Source organism: Aythya fuligula, chromosome 12 (genome assembly GCF_009819795.1).
Source record: "Aythya fuligula isolate bAytFul2 chromosome 12, bAytFul2.pri, whole genome shotgun sequence".
Taxonomy (NCBI): Eukaryota; Metazoa; Chordata; class Aves; order Anseriformes; family Anatidae; genus Aythya; species Aythya fuligula.
In genome coordinates this window covers 14360683-14380337 of record NC_045570.1, presented here as the reverse complement: position 1 = coordinate 14380337, position 19655 = coordinate 14360683, and positions in this window count along the sequence as shown.

Here is a 19655-nt window from a genome sequence, read left to right as displayed (position 1 = left end):
CCTCTTAGTGAACCAATGCAATCAAACGTGAAATGAAAAATGAGAAAAGTAATTAATATTACCAATGGCATTTGTTTAAATGTTGCTTTTCAAAAGCACTTTAATTACAATATGCTTTTCATGTTGGTTGAGTTCATTTATATAGGGAATACAATCATTAATTATCATAATTAAGACACCTGAATTCATCCTGACTGGCATTCCTTCCACCCTGAGTTGTATCGTTGTTTTATCTCTGACAGTTAGGTTTTCAATCAGATGTTATCTACTTTCTCCTAATCATTAAGAAATGCTTTACTAATTAGCACATGAAATTCATCCTACATCAGACTGAATTGAATCAAGGTCTATTATCTTGAACAGTAAGACACTTCAGAATTCACAGTAATAGGGTATGAATATGTGATACAGTTCATACACATTTCATGAACCTCCACGTTATCGTTATTTTTTCAAGACTCTGCAATTAGTTATGCCATTTTCAGGTCACTTAATTCTTGCACACTGTGTAACAGTCTGTTAGATTACAATGCTCTAAAATCATGAGTTAACTCTTCCTATATGATTACTGAGATATTTCTGTTTCCAAAAGAAGCTCCATTTCTGAAATATTCATTCGTGCCCTGAGAAACAAGCTGCCATATACAAAACTCCTTCTGTGAATATTATTTCCTAGAAAAAGAAGGCTTATTTTCAATTATTATACCAATTTTAATTCCTTAAAATGAATAACGAATAGTAGCCACAGTAAACAGAAGTTCTTCCCTTATCCACAGGACATACAGCAATCGTGCTGAAAATTTAGCCATGCTTACTAACCTACCACTGAAGATACTGTCAGCACAGACGGAATGGGAGTTGTTCTGTGTTCATACTCAACAGATGAGCCTTTACTAAGAATAAAAAACATAGGTACTTTGCAACATCATGTCTTCTATCTTTATTTTAGCAATTGCACACAGTAGTTCTAGCATTTATTTGCTCTGGAGAAAGTTCGACAGTAACTTTTTCTCTTTTTAACCGGTTAGCAACCAATTTAAACCTGTTGAAGAAGTTCTAATCCTATTGCTAGTCAGCTGTCCTCCATGCAAGGAGGACTTCTCTGTTCTCCACAGCACAGTTCTGTAGTCATGTACAGTTTTATTTTGCCTCAATTAAGTAAATAAAAAGATGTTAGTTTTTATTCATACTGCAAAACTGTCAGAACGGATGGAGTTATATGTTGTGAAGCCCAGGCTAAATTACTGCACAGAGAGGTTAAAATGATACTGTACAATACTAAGACTTCTCATTTATGTAATAAATCTTACAGGATTACAGTCTTTATATTTGTATACTTGTCACAATTAAAAAAAAAAAAAACAAAACACAAAACTCTTGCATGTGGATTTATTTTAAATACATAAGCTTCTGTCAGCTTGCAAACATACACTTTCGTGGTTCTAAAAAGTGCAAATTTCTCATGTATGCAAAAGAAAAACTGAGAAATTTTTTGATCACTAAAAAGTAGGATGATTTGTTATAAATACTTTATATTAAGACATTCTCACAAGGCCTTGTTTAGGTATACAAACTATAACAGCAGCTGGAAACCCTGACCTTGATTGGACTTCTTATGCAACTGCTGAAGCACAATGGATGTAGGAGCCAATTTCTGTTATAGTGAGGGATCCCCACAGATAATTATTGTGGTATTATACTAAGGAAAATACCAAGGGTCCAAGATCTAAACTGTATCCTTTTTAGACAGGAGTGCACTTCTGTTTTGTGCATCTTAAGACTACTCATCTGTACATTATATCAAATAAATTATCTTAAAGTTGTGTTGACATTGGAGCAATGTATTTCTGACTCCTATGGGCTACTGGAGAAAAAAAAAAAATCTCTTTTTCAATGTAATTTTACTGCAGGTTTATGAATGAAAGGGCTTAAACCTCTGAGTTAAACAGGAAGTAGTTGGTAACAGAACACTACCCCAGGGGAACTCCTAGCTTTAGAAGCCATTTCCCAGCTTGCTGTCTTGGACCCTGAATTTCTTGACCTTAAGGATAAACTGTAATGGGCTTCTGTTTTCCCAGGATAGAACTATCAAGCTTTAGTGCTTCAAGAATTCAGTTAAATTTAATAGCTGAATAAGTGGCCAGAGTTATATATATGTTGACTCTTTAAAACTTCATTATCTGCAAGATAATTCATCAATGAATTGCTCAGAATATCAGTGTCCCTGTGATTGCCAATATACAGTATGTACCGGCCCTAGTTATATCCTTGATTTTTTAATACATATATATATATATATATTTAAGTTTAGTGAAATGCCTCTCATTAGGTCTTGTTAGCACTGGTAGGATTGTTCCTATGAAGATGAGTTTGCAGAATAATTTCCTTAGCTTTTGTCCTGTAATTTCAGATAAGTAGTTGTTATAGTTGCTTAGAATGTGTTCTTTTGGGTTTTCCTTAAATAAATGGTAGTTCATGCTGTATTTTATATTAAACATTCTGTTAGAAGTGTGTCAACTATCCAGATAAGAAATTACCTCTTCCTTATTTTCTGTTTTTAACACAGAGGGTTTGTGTACCAGCTTATATGAAGCATATTCAGTGAAGAGTAGGCAAAATACCTCGATGAAAATAGCCATACTGCTGAAAATGAATGATTACTCCAGGGGAAAGAACATAGGGAGGGAGAAGAGCCGAATCATACAATTCAATAGAAAATAATGTTAGTAGGGAAGCAGGAGAGTAGCATACGATTTCCTTCAACATCCACACTGAGCAAGTATATTTTTGTAGTTCATCATTTTTCTTTGGTTGGTGTGTTCAGCTACGGCTCATCTCCCTGAGGGATTTTTATTAGTAATGGAGGAGACTTCAACTGAAAATGGAGTAGCCTGAAATTGGACAAGTAAGAAAAATACTTATATTTTTATCTGAATTAAAAAAAAAAAAAAAAAAAAAAAAAGGTAAACATGTATTTCAGCAGTCTCAAAAGCTTACTATTATGCCATTTATGGAAAACAGTGCAATGATGACACATAATTAATTAGTTAATTACAGAGCTATTTATTATTTTCATTTGGGAAATAATACCATAAATAGTCCACGAATGTATTTTTACTGATAGATTCTGAAAGGAGATAAACAATGTTCTTTCAATTCATGATCATATATAGTATGAAAGAAAGCATGGCCATGGTGTTGCACTGCAACTAGAAATCAGGAAATCTGGCTTTTTAAGAGGCTGGTTGTATGCCTTTGTGGCTGAAGACTAATGGCCCTAGAAGTCAAACATAAAATTTATAGGTAATTATGTATGAAGTTGAGACACTAAAATACACTTGATCTTCAACCAAGTACTCTGTGACTCACAAGCACTTTCACACAAAGGCTGTGTGTAAAATTCATTCATTCATTTCTGCCATTCAGTATTTCCAAGAGTATAACTGGTTTTAGAGTTTTCCCAGCAACAAGAATGTTACTAGAGTTGCTAATATTTCTAAAAAGCAAATAGTTGTTGTGTTAGTATGTGCTATTCCTTTTACCATTGCCTATGCACCTTTGTTTCATCCTCCAGTTGCCTGTTATTTGCAGTTAGCCTTTTGCTTTCTGTGATTGGTCTGCCTGCTGGCTCACACCAAAATTCTCATTTTGCAAAAGAGTGTCTTATAAACTTGTGTATTTTGCTTTTAGAGCTGAATGTTGGAAACTAATATATTCCAAATGACAACCAAGTAGAAATATGTCTTCCAGAATACTACAGGTTCCCACACAGGAAGGGATATAGAAGTGCATTGTGCAATATGCAGCACAAAGAATGTGTTTGACAGTGAAGAATGATAGCATCTGGCTTCTGAACTGCAATACCATGCGCAAAATTGGCATTGTTTCCAAGTCAAAACTTTCTATGGGAGGAGAATTTTTTTTGTGTGTGTGTTTTTTTTTTTTTTCTTTTCCTGTAATCTTTACTACATAACAACAGCTCTGCCTCGGCAGCACCGAGAATTGGTAACATATGACAAATGGTTTTACAGGGACTAGATAAGCTAGAAAGTGAGAAGAAAGGCAGAGATTACACTATCATTTTCCATAGCATTCTTATATTTCTCTCCTTCCCAGGAGCATATGCAACCCCAGTGTTGATTCAGGGGGATGAACAGACCTCATCGTGTCACATCATGTTTCCGTATCTCATGGCTGTAGGCTGGGAGAACCATGCACTGTCTGGGGGCCTGTATCTGCCACACATAGTCAGGAAAACAGAGGACTTGCAGCACTGGACTGGTTACATGTGAAATTCTTATTACAGCAAAGGGAGTGGGAATTGAAAGTAAAGTGCTGGTTTGACACTCTGCTGAATCCACACTGTGACTTCAACCCCTCTTCAGGGAGCAGCTCAGACAGGAGCTGACCTGGAATAGCAGTTGGAGATTGGCCGTACTATAGGTGGCTTATCTGTGGTCAGTCGTAACTTTTACTATTTCTCCTTGCTAACAATTCCCATAAGACAGATCTTTCAGTTTGTGATCATAACTCAATTCCTGCAGGATAGTCTATCGTGAGTTTCCCCATTGTGATCTTTCCAAGAGAGGATGAAGCATCAGACCACTAGTGTCTTCTACCATTGGAAGCCGATGTCTTAGAACTGTGGCACTGCGTTTGTGCAATCAATCTATAAGATTGATCTTCGTACTGCCCATCATCTCTTGGTGAATGCATGATTTAATTTTCTGGGCTGTCTTTCAGACTTCATGAGCTAAAGTTCATTTTAAGAGAAGCGAAATACAGAAAAACATTAAATGGCCTTGTCTAGGAACACATAGACCTTTGATATAGAACTTGGAGGATAGATGACTAAAACTTCAAATATAACAGATCCTAAATTAAAGTTATTTTGTTCTACAATCACAAGATGCTTATGTCTGAAAACAGTCTTCCAAGAAGAAGACATGGAAAAAGTAAATTGCTGATGCCCCTGTATTTCACTGGTTTCTTTCTCAGCATTTTTGTTTCCATCGAAGTTTCAAATGTATACTATCTTCATTTTCTTGCAAGTAGTACTTTGTTCTGTTTTTGAAATAAATAAATAAATAAAAAGAGGGTTGTATAAAGGGTAATTTTAATGCATTCTCTCTCTCTCTGTCTTTATTTTCCAGCAGTCTGTCTCTCTCAAAATCTCTGCTAGTTGTGTTTATAAAGCAACCCACACATTTTCCAATTTCCACTCTCCAGGATAACATTTTTTTGACCAATACATTGTAATATTAAAGAGTAAGAAAACATCTAAGAATTCATCTTATTTTCACCTTTTGATGTTCTCAACTGCCTTTTTTTTTCTGAAATCTGATGGGTTGCAAGACAAGATTTTAAGTATTTACAACCACCTCTAATAAACTGCTTCATGGATATTTATGAGGAGCTGTTTTAGCGGCCTGTATTATAATATTAATCAAAATCAAGGCTGCTGCTTGGAAACACTCCAGGAGTTAGATCTTTACTGAAATCTTTCCAGGTATCTGTATTTTCCCCACTCCATTTGTTTTTTGTGTGTGTTTTTTTTTTTTTTTGTTGTTGTTGTTGTTGTTAATTTCCAGTTAAGTCATTTATCAGATGATATTTGAATACATATGAATGCAGTTTTGACAGAAAGTCAGAGAATCCTAAAATTAATCCTTGTTTTAATGTTTATTCAACACTTTTGTATTTGTTTTCTGTTTATGTTTAAAGGAAAGTAGTAATGTTAGCAGGAAAGGATACAAGGTACCCTGCTGTGCCAGTAAAATTGCATTGTAGAAGTTTATGGCTCACAACTAGAAATGTCTAGCATGTTCTGAAGGCTTGTGTATGAAGCTTTGATATAATGTTCCTGTCCATAACTTAGAGGTCTAAGTAAATCCAGGAGGACAACATGTATATTTTCAGGTACCCGCTTTGGGTTGGGGATTGTTTTTTTCTGGATGCTCAACTTGAGATCCTTAAGTCTTAATTTTCAGGAACATGTAAGTTAGGAAGTCAGTGTGCTGAATGATTCAAACCTCCAAGATAGTAAATAAGATTGAGTGGGCATTCTTTATATTTAGTGTTCAACTATTTTATCAAGTTCACGGAGGTAGGGTTTGCAGGCCAAACAGCCATTAAGCACACAAGAAACTGGATGTCCTTGATAACGTATGTATTATTTCTATGCTAAACACATTGCATTCTTCATTTCTGGCATGTTCATTCTGATATGTTCAAACAGGTTGAAGACCAGAAGTGATTTCTATTGCATGTATGTCTGGTTTGGGATTCAGTATTCAGGCAACACATGCCTATCATTTTATATATTTCCAAGAATTATTGCAGAATTGCTGGAGACAAGACTAAACCAATTCTTAGTTCCCCACCTTAATGCTATTATTTGCCACAAAATAATTGTCGTTATTGTATAAACCAGCCATAAAAGCTCCATAATAAAATAAAAATAAGCAGTGATGTTGCATGAAAGACCAGTGATGTATGAAATACACAAAACAGATCAAAACAAAGTATACTCAAAGAATAAAAGAAAATTATGAAATATTTCCTTTCAAAATATTATTTCAACTATAGTGATCTGAGATATTACCTGTAGCATGTCATTTGAAACCTATATAATTTTTACTGCTTTTCCCATTGCACTTATACTGCAGTCATTGTGTTAAGTGAAGCTATAGTTAGTAGAGATTATTGAGAGTTAGTGCTAATCATTTCTAATTAAAACATCTCTTGTATGTTTTAATGTTATATAGTATTATTAGTGAGCTTTGCTGTAGCAAAGATACTTTGCTACTCAAGTGTGAAATTCACTGAATTTGTGTGGATGAGTGTAGATTCATAAAATACCAAGATTAAACCTCTATGCATCATGTTAGAACCATCTGCTTGCTCCATCCAATAAGCTGTAACAGCTGATCTATCTGATCACACAGAGACTTCCTCTATTCTTACTGCAATGTTTTCTTAGAATCTAATACCGTAACATTTGGTCAATACCTTTAGGGAATATCATGGCAAATGTATCTGAGGGGAGATGACAAAGTCTGAGAAATAATAAATGTTGATGTTCAGACAGACTTACAAGAGTGTTAGGAGTTGTCATAGTCACTCTCCATCTCTTATAAAGCTTCACTTAGTTCTTCCATATTGAATTTAACTTGAAGGGCCCAATTCTCCATTGCACTGTTTTGATGCCAGCATAATTCCATTGACTCTCATAGAAATACATGTTTCAAATTCATAAAATAAAATGATCATCATGCCTGAACTCATAAGAGCAATGCTTAATCCACCATTGCTCTATTTGTTAGCTATTCTGGAGAGCAGTATCGTTTTGGGAAAAGTCACTTAACAGGCCATCAGTCCCTTCTGCAGCAACATCCTGAAGCTGTGGGCTATAACAGAGCAAGTTGTTAAAAATCAGATATAAGAAGGGGACTCTAAAAGACCAGATAGAGACTGGACGAAAGCTCAGTAGGGAAATAAAACAAAACAAACAAACAACAACAAAACAAATCAAAACAAAAAACCATGTATTTATTCATCAAAACATCAAAGGGTTTTTATTGTTGAAATCAACAGTAACACTGTGGCAGTGTGAAATCAAGTCTGACTCAATCTAGGGGTTGAGGAAGTGGTTATGGAAGTTGCCTTTATGAGACTGTGGAAGCAAACAGGATACACTTCAGTGCAGGAAGGAGGAATGTGCAGGGGCATGTATTTTACATCAGCAGCCTAAGTTCCCAGGAATGTGAGCTTTAGACCATTACACTTACATGGAGACATCAGGCATAGATCTCTTGGACAGTGGTGCTCCATTTTGTGTTCTAGATCATCTGTACTAGAATGACATGATTATTTGAGAGGCAGGCAAAACTGTGGCAGAAATTGTCTGGAAAGGTTTTTAGTTTTGTCCAGTCAAATCCTTCTCTACATATAATGCTTCACCTCTGTGGTACTGAAATGGGACAGGCATTCTTGTACAGATCTCTGCAGTGATCTGAATTTCATCCTAATAGAAAGAGTGAATAATTAAACTTTTTATTTTTATTTTTCCCCCCTGTGCCTACATTTTCCATGCCACAAGTTTGCAGAGAGAGTGCAAATACAATATTGTAAGGAAGGCTATGTGCAGGAAGGAATCTGCTCTGATTGACTGCGAGAGTATCAGCCTTGATGTATTCTTGCAATATTTTTCAGCAACAGAGAAAAAGAGAAATATGTATTACGTTAGTCAATTAACAGGGCAAAAAGACAAATACATTAGAAATGTCAGTTCATTCTGCAGACACAATTCTTGCCCTAGTCAAAAGGAGGGAGGCCATTATACCCATTATTGGTTTGCAATACTTGTGCTGTTTTGAGACGGTTTTGCTGTTTTGCTATGCTCAACTGCTGTGTTCAGTTCCAGTGGTATACAGTTCTAGCTGGCGTGCTGTAGGGAGCAAGCAGAGAAAAGGCTGTATGCCTGAATTAAAACAGCAGCCAGTAAAATCTATTGTATTTCATACCTTTAAATAATTCTGATTTGTAATTATGGCATTTCTTTCATCCAGTGTACCAAAGTGCTTTGAGAACAGTTAACACAGCTTTTACCACTTTATGAAGCAACTACAAAGCATAGGTATTACTTATGTAATATGATATTGGATCTTGAAATTTGATATTGGACCTTGAGCTCAGGTACACTTAAGCTGACAGCCTAGCAGTCAATGCCAAAGTGGTACATAGCCTGTGTTCACATTTCCCTGATGCCAAGGAGATGAGGCAGTGCTGGGTGAACTAAGCCCAGCTGCACTTTGAGACTTCTGTGTAAACTTGGTGAGAAATCCCAAGCATAAGCTACATATTCATACTGCTTTCTCTTCTTGCATGTACAAATGATAGAAAGTATCTGATTCCATTCCAGGGATATCCAGATTGATACTCACCTCTTTGTGATAGGATGAGTGGTACTGCAATTTATGTCCCCTGTGGACCTGCCTGCCCTGCAGGATGTAGCCTGGACATCACAAAAAACAGCTAGATTTTTAAGCAGAGACATTGCGATCTCAGGCTGCCTCTCACTAATCACAGCATGAAACACTCTAAAAGCAAAATCCTGGTAAAGTACAGTTCAGGCAACAGGGGGTTGCTTCTTAACCTCCTCCCTGCTCTTCTGACCCAGAAGGATGTTTAATGGGAGAAGGCTTTGGGGGGGATCTCCTGCTGAAGATGAAGCTGCTCATGCACTTCTCAAGCTAATTTACCCTTCACTTTTGACTAAGATACCAGTAGTCTAAAGATTGCACTAACTTGTGTTAATGTGCAGAGCACATTCACCCTACATTCAGAAGCTAGCTGCCATGGCCTATTCTCTCTAGAAGCCATTTGGAAATTCAGCCTTTTTCTTAAACACACTGCAACAATATCAACCTTCTGTGCAGTATTGGCCTGCTGATGCTAAAGGGGTGCTTTTTATCTTTGATGAGCCTTTAAAAACAGGTGCTCACCCCAGGAGTTTAAGATACCCGAAGGGTTAGATTTAAGTCCAGCAGAGTTAAGAAACGTCAAAGGAGGATCTGCATCTTTAAAGTAGACCCATTGTGTCTCAACATTGTAGATAAGCTTCAGTCAGTATAAGAACAGGGGAAGTTTCACTCCAGTAATAGCAATACAATTTGAATTGTTGGCAGCCGATAAGTGCAGGTGAGGATAAAGGCATGTCTGCATCATTCACTTGAGTTACATTTTGAATATATTTTTCTTTGTTGGAAAATCCTGCAAATATATGCACCCTTCTGCTTTGCAATCACATTATGTTACTGCTAGCATGCTTAATTATATCCTTTCCATAAAATCCTCAGTTTTAGTATTCTTTAGAAGCATATTTCACCCCTTCTTACAAAAAATAAAATAAAAATAAAATAAAATAAAATAAAATAAAATAAAATAAAATAAAATAAAATAAAATCCTAAATATCTGTCCAGACCTCTAGATACCTGTGTACTCTGAAAATGCAAATGAAAATGTTTTCAATGAAGACACCTCCATACACCAAGACTATGCAAAATATTGTCCTTATGTTATGATAACTGTATCTTCTGCTTTCTGAAAAATTGTTCCTACACAATTCAGTCAAGAAGCCTTTCTATAATTCAGTCAAAACAAACACTGTGGTTGAGAGAGAGATCTACATGAGGAGCAATCTCACACCTTCCTATATACTGTTCATGTCTCAGTCATGCAGGGAGAAAATAATGTGACCAGCTTTCATTTATACAACCTGAGATCCCTTCCAGCCTGCATTATTCTAGGATTAAGTGGCACTATGTGTCTTTAAGGTCAGTTATTTGAACTGAGTTTGGTTTAACTCTTTGATAATGGGTCTCTGTTCAAACACAGCAGTTTTGTCTGTTTTGAGTTTGAAGGTGTAAATAATATCCAAGTTTCAGTTGAACACATTTGATTACACACTTTCATAAAGCTGGTGTTGTCCTATATTAAAGTCAAATAATTACATTGATTTTCACTAGGCATCTAGGGACTAACTCTTAAGGAATATATGTGGTAATTGATTTGTATGCTAGAGTTGCTGAAGGATTTATTTTCAAAATTAGATTTTGGGGTAGGTTATTTTTTGTTAATTAAATGTATTTAAAAGGATTTATGTTATCTTCTTGTTCATATAAACTGAATTTTCAAGGACTTCTATTAAAAAAATATTGTGGATCCTCTGCCATAAACAACCCTTCGTGTGAGATTATATAGGATTCTGCTCCCCTTCTTCACAGCATTGCTTGGTCATTGTCGTTTACCACTTCTTGCCCCTTCTGCAGTCCAGGCAGCAAGCTATGGCTAATCGCCCGTTCTGAGAGGTATGTGTGTCAGGTGTAGCTGATTTGTCTGATGACCAGCTGCATCTACCATGTGTACTCCAGAGTTTCAGAAAGGCTGCAGCTGATTGAGTGCTTGTCTTTGCCCAGCTCCATCCTTGCTTTTGGCATGTGTCCCAGTGAGAGGGAAGGGAGGAAGCTCTCTGGGGTCAAGTAGAAATTGCAGATGTGTAACCAAACAGCCTGCTCATTCACAGTAGAGCTGTACTGGGCATCCTTGGGCTGAATGCTAAAATAAAATCTAATCATGGGGGACACGATTTTCAGAGAAATTTGTTTCTAGTTAGTGATCTGTCAGGTGGTTTGGATTTATTTTTAAGTGATGAGGTCATAAAGACTCACAGTGCAAAAAATTACCCTGTTTTTCATGGGCAGGTTTAAGAACCCAAATATGTAAGCCTTGAAAATATTGCAAAGCATCTGAGAAATATAACAGCATCGTAAAATTCTTAATATTGCTCTAATACTTAGTTCTGGTGGATATCAGTTGTGTGTAAATATGGCTATCAGAACTGTAGCTCCATACTTTCTGTGATGGCCTTCCTATACTTATCACATACTTTTGCGGTGGTTTCAGGAGATGACAGCACAGGAAAGGAATGATATCTAATACTGCTTTGTAAACTGGGAAATTGTTTGAAATATCTGAGTTCCTGCCCCTAATTTAGCAGACTGTAAGACTTTGCAGTGGCAATTCAATCTTGAATCTTGTTGAGCTTCTGTCAGTCTCGTACAGTGGAAGCAAACAGCACTTATCTGTCTTGGAGGGTGCTAGGAGGATACATATGAAAAACAGTAATAGTAAAAGAATAAACCAGGTAATACAAATACATAATGGGGAAAGAAAAAAAGGCACTCACCTGGTTTTGAACTGGATTTGCATGGGGCCAACAAGCACTGACATATTTAGGAATCTCTTCAGGGAGTGACTTTAAAGATTGTCACCTTCAACTGATATACACTAAGTAGGGATGTGTTACAAGGATACTTGACATTTATTGAGACAATTATTTAGTCATCAAAACATCTACATACTTCTGCAAGGTAATCAACCCTTACCTTACTCAGGGGACTGTACAGACATACACATCACTTGCCTCTGGCCTCAAAGAGAATCAGTGACAAATCCCAATTTACAGTCCACAAGAGGGTTCCTGGCCCCCCATGCTGTTTAGACTATTGATGACATCAATCATAGTGAAAGCACAGTGCAGTTGTCAACCCCCCTATGTATTGCTGTTTTTTAAAGATAGCCAGCACCAAGTCACAAGTACTTGAGTTTCTTTGCAGGAAGAAAGAGGTGTAGTCTGTATTCTGTCACTGGTGAAGAAAAATGCAGTGCATTTATCACAGGAAAAAGGTGTAGACTTAAGATTTAGGCTTCCCACCATGTATAAAGAGTTGATGTATGTTATTGGAAACTACTCTTCTAGGCTGTATTTCATTTAAGCTTTTAGAGCCATCTAAATCAACTTCTTTAGCTTTAGGAAGATAAAGATTGTAAAACAAATTATCTGAGCATCAGGAGACCCACCACGTTGATTTATAACTGCTACATACAGTAAGTATATAATTCACTTATAAATCACCATGCTGATGCGTATTTTCAGAATTATCTGGGTATTTGGTTAGTGTAAGTTCAAATAAAATAGTACGAGCATGTGTTTACCTTTTGTAAGGCAGGAAAGAACCACAGGCAAACAAAAGCATTAAAAAATGATTAAAGGTGCTAGGAATGCAAGGCTGTTTTTCTCATGTTGTCAGTGTTTAGAAAGTAAGCATGCGCCTGCTGAAACATTGTTCATAATAATATTACCTGTATAGATCAGGATGTCTTAACTGAGAACTGAATACATTTGCTTTACCTTTATAAGGTTGCATTTGAGAATCAGATGGTTCTCAAGCTGACTGTAACTGGACATCTGGAATGAATTTCCTGACAACTCATTTTAGATGCATTAACATGCATGAGAAGTGTTTCTTTGGAAATATTCTTCTGGTTATAAGCAGGAGCTATGGAGAGAGATAAAATTACTATTTGCATTGGTTATTTAAATAGAAAAGTTGCCTGAATTTTGGCTTTACTTTAGGTACTATACAGAATCCCTTGCTATGCTAATAAAAGATCAAAGGTCTGTCTCTAGGTGTAGAGGTCAGCTGGGCTAGAAATACCAACTTCTGTAGCCAGCAGAATGGCAGAAGATGATGGTAGAATCACAGCTTGGTTGCCATTGATTCCCATAACATAAAGACAGCTTTTCACAGCTGATCAGGAGATGTTTCTTGACTTCACTGCTCTGTTTTCAATACTCAGAAGTTTTGGTGATCCTAATCCTCTTAAAAAAAAAAAAAAAAAAGTAGGGAAAGGAAGAGTTCCTTCTGATTGTATTTAATCTTTCTTTCTAAAATAAATTTGTAGAAGTAGAGGAGAAGAGAGAAAACATATTAATTTTTGACCATGAAGAATTAGGTGATAGACTAAGCTGAAGTTAAATGAAGTTAATGAAGTTGACTCAGTAACTACTATTTACATTGTCTGTGGAGCTGTTTGTCGATTTTCTTATAGTTCTCTATTCATAGGGAAATGAAGTATATGTGTGATATTTTCATATGGCTGACTGTCATGGTGTTTGCAACGCTCTTGAAATAAGCCCTAACCATTGTCTTCATTACTAAGCTATTGTGCTAGGCGGCTGAAAGAGTAACTGCTGTGCCAAGAGCTCTTCTTTTAAACCAAAATATATATAAACTATCTAATAAAGAAGGGTAAAGCTGTGCTTTAAGAGTTAACATCTGAGTATAGTAGGGTCTTCATATTGCCATGGCAACAGCTTAACATGATCAGTAAGTTGAGTGGACTATTTTGCTATGAGGTATCATTAAAAGAAAAATCATGCTGGGAAACACACATGTATCATAGAATAAAATCTCTTCTCCACAGTTCTGAAAACAGCCAATTTCTTTGTTGTTCCATATTGATACATTGTTTTAAAATTGCCATTACATTAGAAATGGAAACAGTAATTTACATGGCTTTTAATTACAGTTTTTTATGATTGCAGTGATGTAAATTTAAAGAACAACAACTTTACAAAGGAGGTGATCTGACAGCTGCCACTAAACCTCTTATTTACAATATGTATCACCAAATACACTCTTTTTTTTTTGCAGTAGTTTTTTGTTGCTGCTGTGTTGCCTAGCTCTCTGTGGTAGTAGGGATGGGCTCAGCTGCCGTTTCAGTCATTTCTATTAAGAATATATTGATAGCAAGTGCACCAGCAGTGTCCAGCCTTTTCTGCCAAATCTATCATTTTTAAAAGGTCAAAGGACTACAATGAATGGGATGGGACAGATTTTCTGTTCCTCTTTGCTCCATATGTGTCACTCATAGAGTGTCATGGGAACATAAGGCATCTATAGTTTTTATTTTTTTATTTATTTTTTTATTTTTCTGGAGGTTCTTCTTAATAATTATTATCTAACTCCTATTGCACATTTTGGAAGCAAGAAGGGGGATTTGCTAGAGTGTGCTAACCTGTAGTTTTTCCTCTTTGGCATGCCACTCATTTGAACATGGCCTGGGTAGAGAGAACATCTGAAAGTTCTGGCCTATGTTCTACTGTCAACTTCTATCCAAGTCCGTCCTGTCAGAGTAGGGGATAAGAGAGGAATATTTACTCTTGGAGATGTTCAGAAATTGACTGTACAAGGATCTGAGCAACCTGATCTAGTTGGCCCTGCTGAGGGAGACTGGATTTGAGACCTCCAGAGGTCCCTTTCAACAGAAATTCTTCTATAGCTGTGTTCAATTATCCCATTCATTCCTAGTTATTTCCCATACATTTCAGTTAAAAAATAAAGATGTATTACAAGATGGCTTGGGCTAATTAAAAATCATATAAGGAAATAGAATCTGGAAGCATGCTCTTTTGGTCATAAGAAAACATACCCAATTGTGTTTTTGCCAGGCTAGGGCATGTGTTAGTGCCAAGCTGTGCTGCACTGGCTAGAATAAATGTCATGAGGCTGCAAGAGAGATAAATCAGTGCTGATACACAGGGCGGGAAGATGAAGACAGCAAGACTGGTTACAGCTTAAACCCTGCACGTCAGTCATGATGAAAGATTCTTCCAAATTTATTTGAGCAGATGAAGAAATCATGCATGAAGATGTCAGTGTCTTTTACTGCAGAACATGAAAATCCATTTGTTTTAACCACCCTTTGCCTCACTTGAGCATTTCAACAACAAACGCTTCTTGGTAGACATATTTTATTATGCATGTCACAGAGAAGACCTAACTGGACTTTCTAGGCACTAATGTCATATAAATAGTATTATAATGGAGCCAATTTAATACAAGACCCAGAATGTGGTAAATGTGGGAAGCTGTATTTGACAGAAATAAATAGTACTATTTCCACTGCCAGGAAGGAAATAGTGTGTCAATGGAATCCATAAATCAGATTATGTCATTCTCACTTAATCAAATTTACCTTGACATGATTTTACTAAGTGTAACCTGTGTGTTACCTACTGTCAGTAGCTATTTGCATCCTTTTGCATAATAGTAATGTAGATGATATATAGGAGTGTTGCATCTTAGAGTAAAAATATATTTGTCACATATTATCACTGTCATATAGTACTTAATATCAGACGTATTTAAGTGCAAATCTTGATAAAAATGATGTTAAGATAAAGTTATCTCCTTTCTTTTCAGTCATATCATAGAGGAATGAACAAGGAATTTGCTGTCTCTTTGTATAATACAACTGTTTTTGAAATAATGGCAAATCCAGTGGTGTTGGACATAGTCAGAGGATAGCATTGTCCAGTAAACAGAACATTGACCCAAACAGAATTCAGGTAATCTCAGTATTGGCCTAAATTCTGCCGTTGTCATAATACATACACACATAAAAATGTGTGATAATAATATAAGCAACTTCATTACCCTAAAGTCATGTATCCCTTTCTGTAATGTATTTGTTTTATCCAGTTAGATTATAGCTTCAAAGGGACAGAAACTTTCCTGTGAGTTTGTACAGTGACAAGGACAGTAGCTGAGACTTAGTATAAAGTGAAGCTATTATACAAATAATAAGTCTAGAAGTATATAGACAGGCTTTGATACTCACCAGTCCATCTTGTCAGCAAGTATACAGGGTCTTTGCTTAGTTCTTCAAAAGTAAAAATGTTAGATAACTATATTTTATTTGGCATAAGGCTGTCTGAACCTCCAAGACTGTGCTTTGTTGATTTGAGCTGATTTTCTTTTCTAAATAGGGACTGATTATTTTTCCCTTATTAAAAAATCCAGTGCATGTCATAAATATTTCAGTTTCCAAGCTAAATTTTAATGTATTTAAAAAAAATGTACACTGACCTCAGGTCTATAAAAATGTTTTATGTAGACTGTCATCTAAGGGACACATTGCTTCTTGTAAGAAAATAAAAAAAAAAGGAGGAGGCAATAAGTTGCAAATCCCAAAGCAGCTAAGTGAGAGTGGAAGAAAGTGCCTTGGGTTTGCAGAAACTGTAAATTGTGGTTTAGTGATCCCACTGGAGCCTAAGGGAAATGAAAAGAAAAATTGGTGTTAAAAATAATCAGAGAAAAAGAATACAAATAGTTGAGGGGGCTGGGTTAAGGGTTACAAGGTGGCAAATTTTGGAAGGTCTGCATTCTGGAAATACATGTCCATCGCCAAAAGGGTTCTCTGCACCTATGTAAAATATTATCAAACCCTTACTGGGAGAGGTCCTGAAACAGTGGGAACAGTGATAGGAGAACAGAAAAAATGGAGGCAACAAAATGACAAGGTGGCAGAATGCAAACCACAAGGATGCCCCTCCTTCAGGACATGGATCAAAAGCAAATACAGATGTGACCACATTAAAAAACAAACAAACAAAAAAAAACACTATAGGTTTCTGCCAACTCACCAGGGGGAACGCAGGAATACATTCTAGTATTCCTAGCTAGTAGCTAGTGCTGGGATGCAAAGTATTGTTTTGCCTTGACTGGCCATGAGAAGGTCTCCAAGAATTCTTGAAGCAGCATTGTTCCTTACTGTAGACAATCCCTATGGTTCCAGAAGGGAATCCAAGATAAGGCAGTTCTAGCAGCATGCTAACAAAGACTGTCTGATATACAGCTTGCATCGGCAATCCTGATTTGGATTCCAAACCTGTTTTAGTTCTCATTTTGTATGTTATGGCATTTTGTTGTACTTTATTTTTGTTTGCTGCTTCTTAAAGAGTGTTTCAATAATGCTGCCTTTGAAAGTGGTGTTTGCTTGAAATAGCAATTACAGAATATTCAGTTTTTCTGTTCTACAATTCTGCTGAATTTTCTTCTAAAATGAATTTTGTATAGTGTTATTTTTCTTTCTTGATTGGGAGATATGGCCTCTAAATCATATTCTCAAAACTTCTAATCATCTGACGATCCTGAAATTTATAATTTGTGAAAACAGGTGTCCTTTCACTAAAAAAAAAAAAAAAAAGAAAAAAAGAGAGAGACAAAAAGAAGACATCTATGCAAATATTTCTTCTAAAAATTATTTTGCTGTCTATTCATAAAAATGCAAGGAAACTTTATCTCTGCAGTTTCCTTGTTCTAATTCATTTCACAAATGAATTTAAGACAGCTAACAAACAGAGAAAAAATTATCCTTGTTGAGGTTTTATTTCATTCAGTTTTAAATATTAATGTGTGATGTTGCATCGTTATGTAGTACTCTTCACAGAAATGATATAAACCGTTTGTTAAAGAAAATATGAAGCCTCTGAAATGTCTGCTCATAAATGTTTACAAGAGAGATCATAGGTAGAATTATAGGCACAAAAAATAAAGAATAGATGAGCCTCAGGAATACTGGGATCAGAGATGGTTAGCAAGCATCCCAAATTGCCTTTCTTGCTGGTGACCTTGTCCTGCTTGATGTCATAACGTGTCTTGTGTCCAGGCCACGAGATCAAAAAGCCTGTATCTTGATTCTGTATATCAAGAGGATATGCACGGTAAAATTCATAAAATCAGTAATGAAATTGATGGAATTTTTCTGTGCTTTTACTGTGATTCATAAGATGAAGAAGTCCTAAAAACCTAAACTCCTGCCATGGTTTGCCTGGTGTAGGCATAGAACACAGTACTAGAACAGAGTAAGGAGAGAGAATGGGAAAGACAGACAGAGGATCTCATCACACAGTTATGATTTTGGGTTTTTCAAAGAATCTCTGCATACTTTCTGGTTTATTTTGAGGGCCCTTCAGCTCCCAGACTTGGGACTTAATATTGACTTAACTTTGTCTTTCTTCCACAGCTGCAAATCTCATTCTAAGCACATATTCTTCTGGCCTAGGATGCAAAGCTAAGGCAGATTTTTTTCAAAAACTGAATAAAAAGGTAATGAAATGAAACTTCCTATGAGACTCACTGTGGTAGAAATAAGCAAATCTTAATGGATTTTCTTATATGTTCTCTGGGGAATTGTTAGATAACCCCACATACACATTTTTTATGTTTCTGTTTGCACACTACTCCACTAATTTCACTCTGGTCTATGCAAATAACTTCTTGCTAACATAGTCCATTGTTACCAAATAAAGATTTTATTGAGTTCTCTTAACTAGATTTGGACTTTATTATCTGTTTGCCAAACGACAGGCAATATTAATGCTACTGTTTTCTGCCAACATGCAAATTATACAAATGTATTTAATTTCATTACAGCGGTTGAATTAATTGTGTTATAATATGATGCTGAAGACTGTGCTACACAGGAGGAAAAGCAAATTAAGGTAGCAATAAGCATAATTGAAATCCTTTACTCGTTTAACAATTATTTTTTGCATTCTCTTTTTATTTGTTCTTCATAGTTTTGGTTGTCCTATTGTTAATTCCAGCAAATACAAGTCTTCAAGATTTGTAGCTGTTTTGACATGCCACCGTTAGCTCACTGAAATGTGACAAGTAGAGAAGAGAACTTCTGATTGGATTCTATTGCAGTATTATGCTATGCCTACCAGTAAAAAATGCAGAGAAAATTGAATCCTAAAATTATCTGCCTCTCTTCCATTTACTCTCCAAGCCATTTCTTCTATTTTTCAATTATCATCTGGTAATAAATGTGTCATAGTGCAAGATGAGACCTCAATAGAATACAGTAACACTGAAGACAGAATGGAAAATTCAAGAATATTCAAACTTGTTTGGATGCAAATTTGGTCATTATATTGAGCTAAAAGTTACGTGCTGTAGAGAAGGAAAGTAGTAAAGCTCTAGAAATATCCTGTGCTAATGAAACAGTCCTCTGCCATATCTGCTGCCAGACACCAAAACATCCTTTTTTCCAAATGAATTTCCTGTTCTGAGACAAACTATGAGGTTTATGAAGCATTTGAGTGTTTATCTGGGAATTGGGTGTGTTACAGACATTGGATAAAAGCCATGTCCTTTGGAATCAATGATTAAATTTATATCTGCTCCTATACACTGCCAGGATTTCTGTCCTTGTATTGATTCTCTAAATGTACGAATCTCACTCTCCATTGTTAAATTGTCCTTACCTGTCTCCTTGTTTGTCCCCAGGAACAGAAGTGACTTTCTCATCCTGCTGTTAGTCTCACACTCTTCAAAGGCATTAGAATTTCTGAGGAGGGAAATCTGGAGGGAAGAAAACTGTTTTCAAATTTTCAATTTATCTGTAGCCTACAAGGAAAATGACTGTAAATTCTGGAGCTTCTGCAACTATCTCTAGA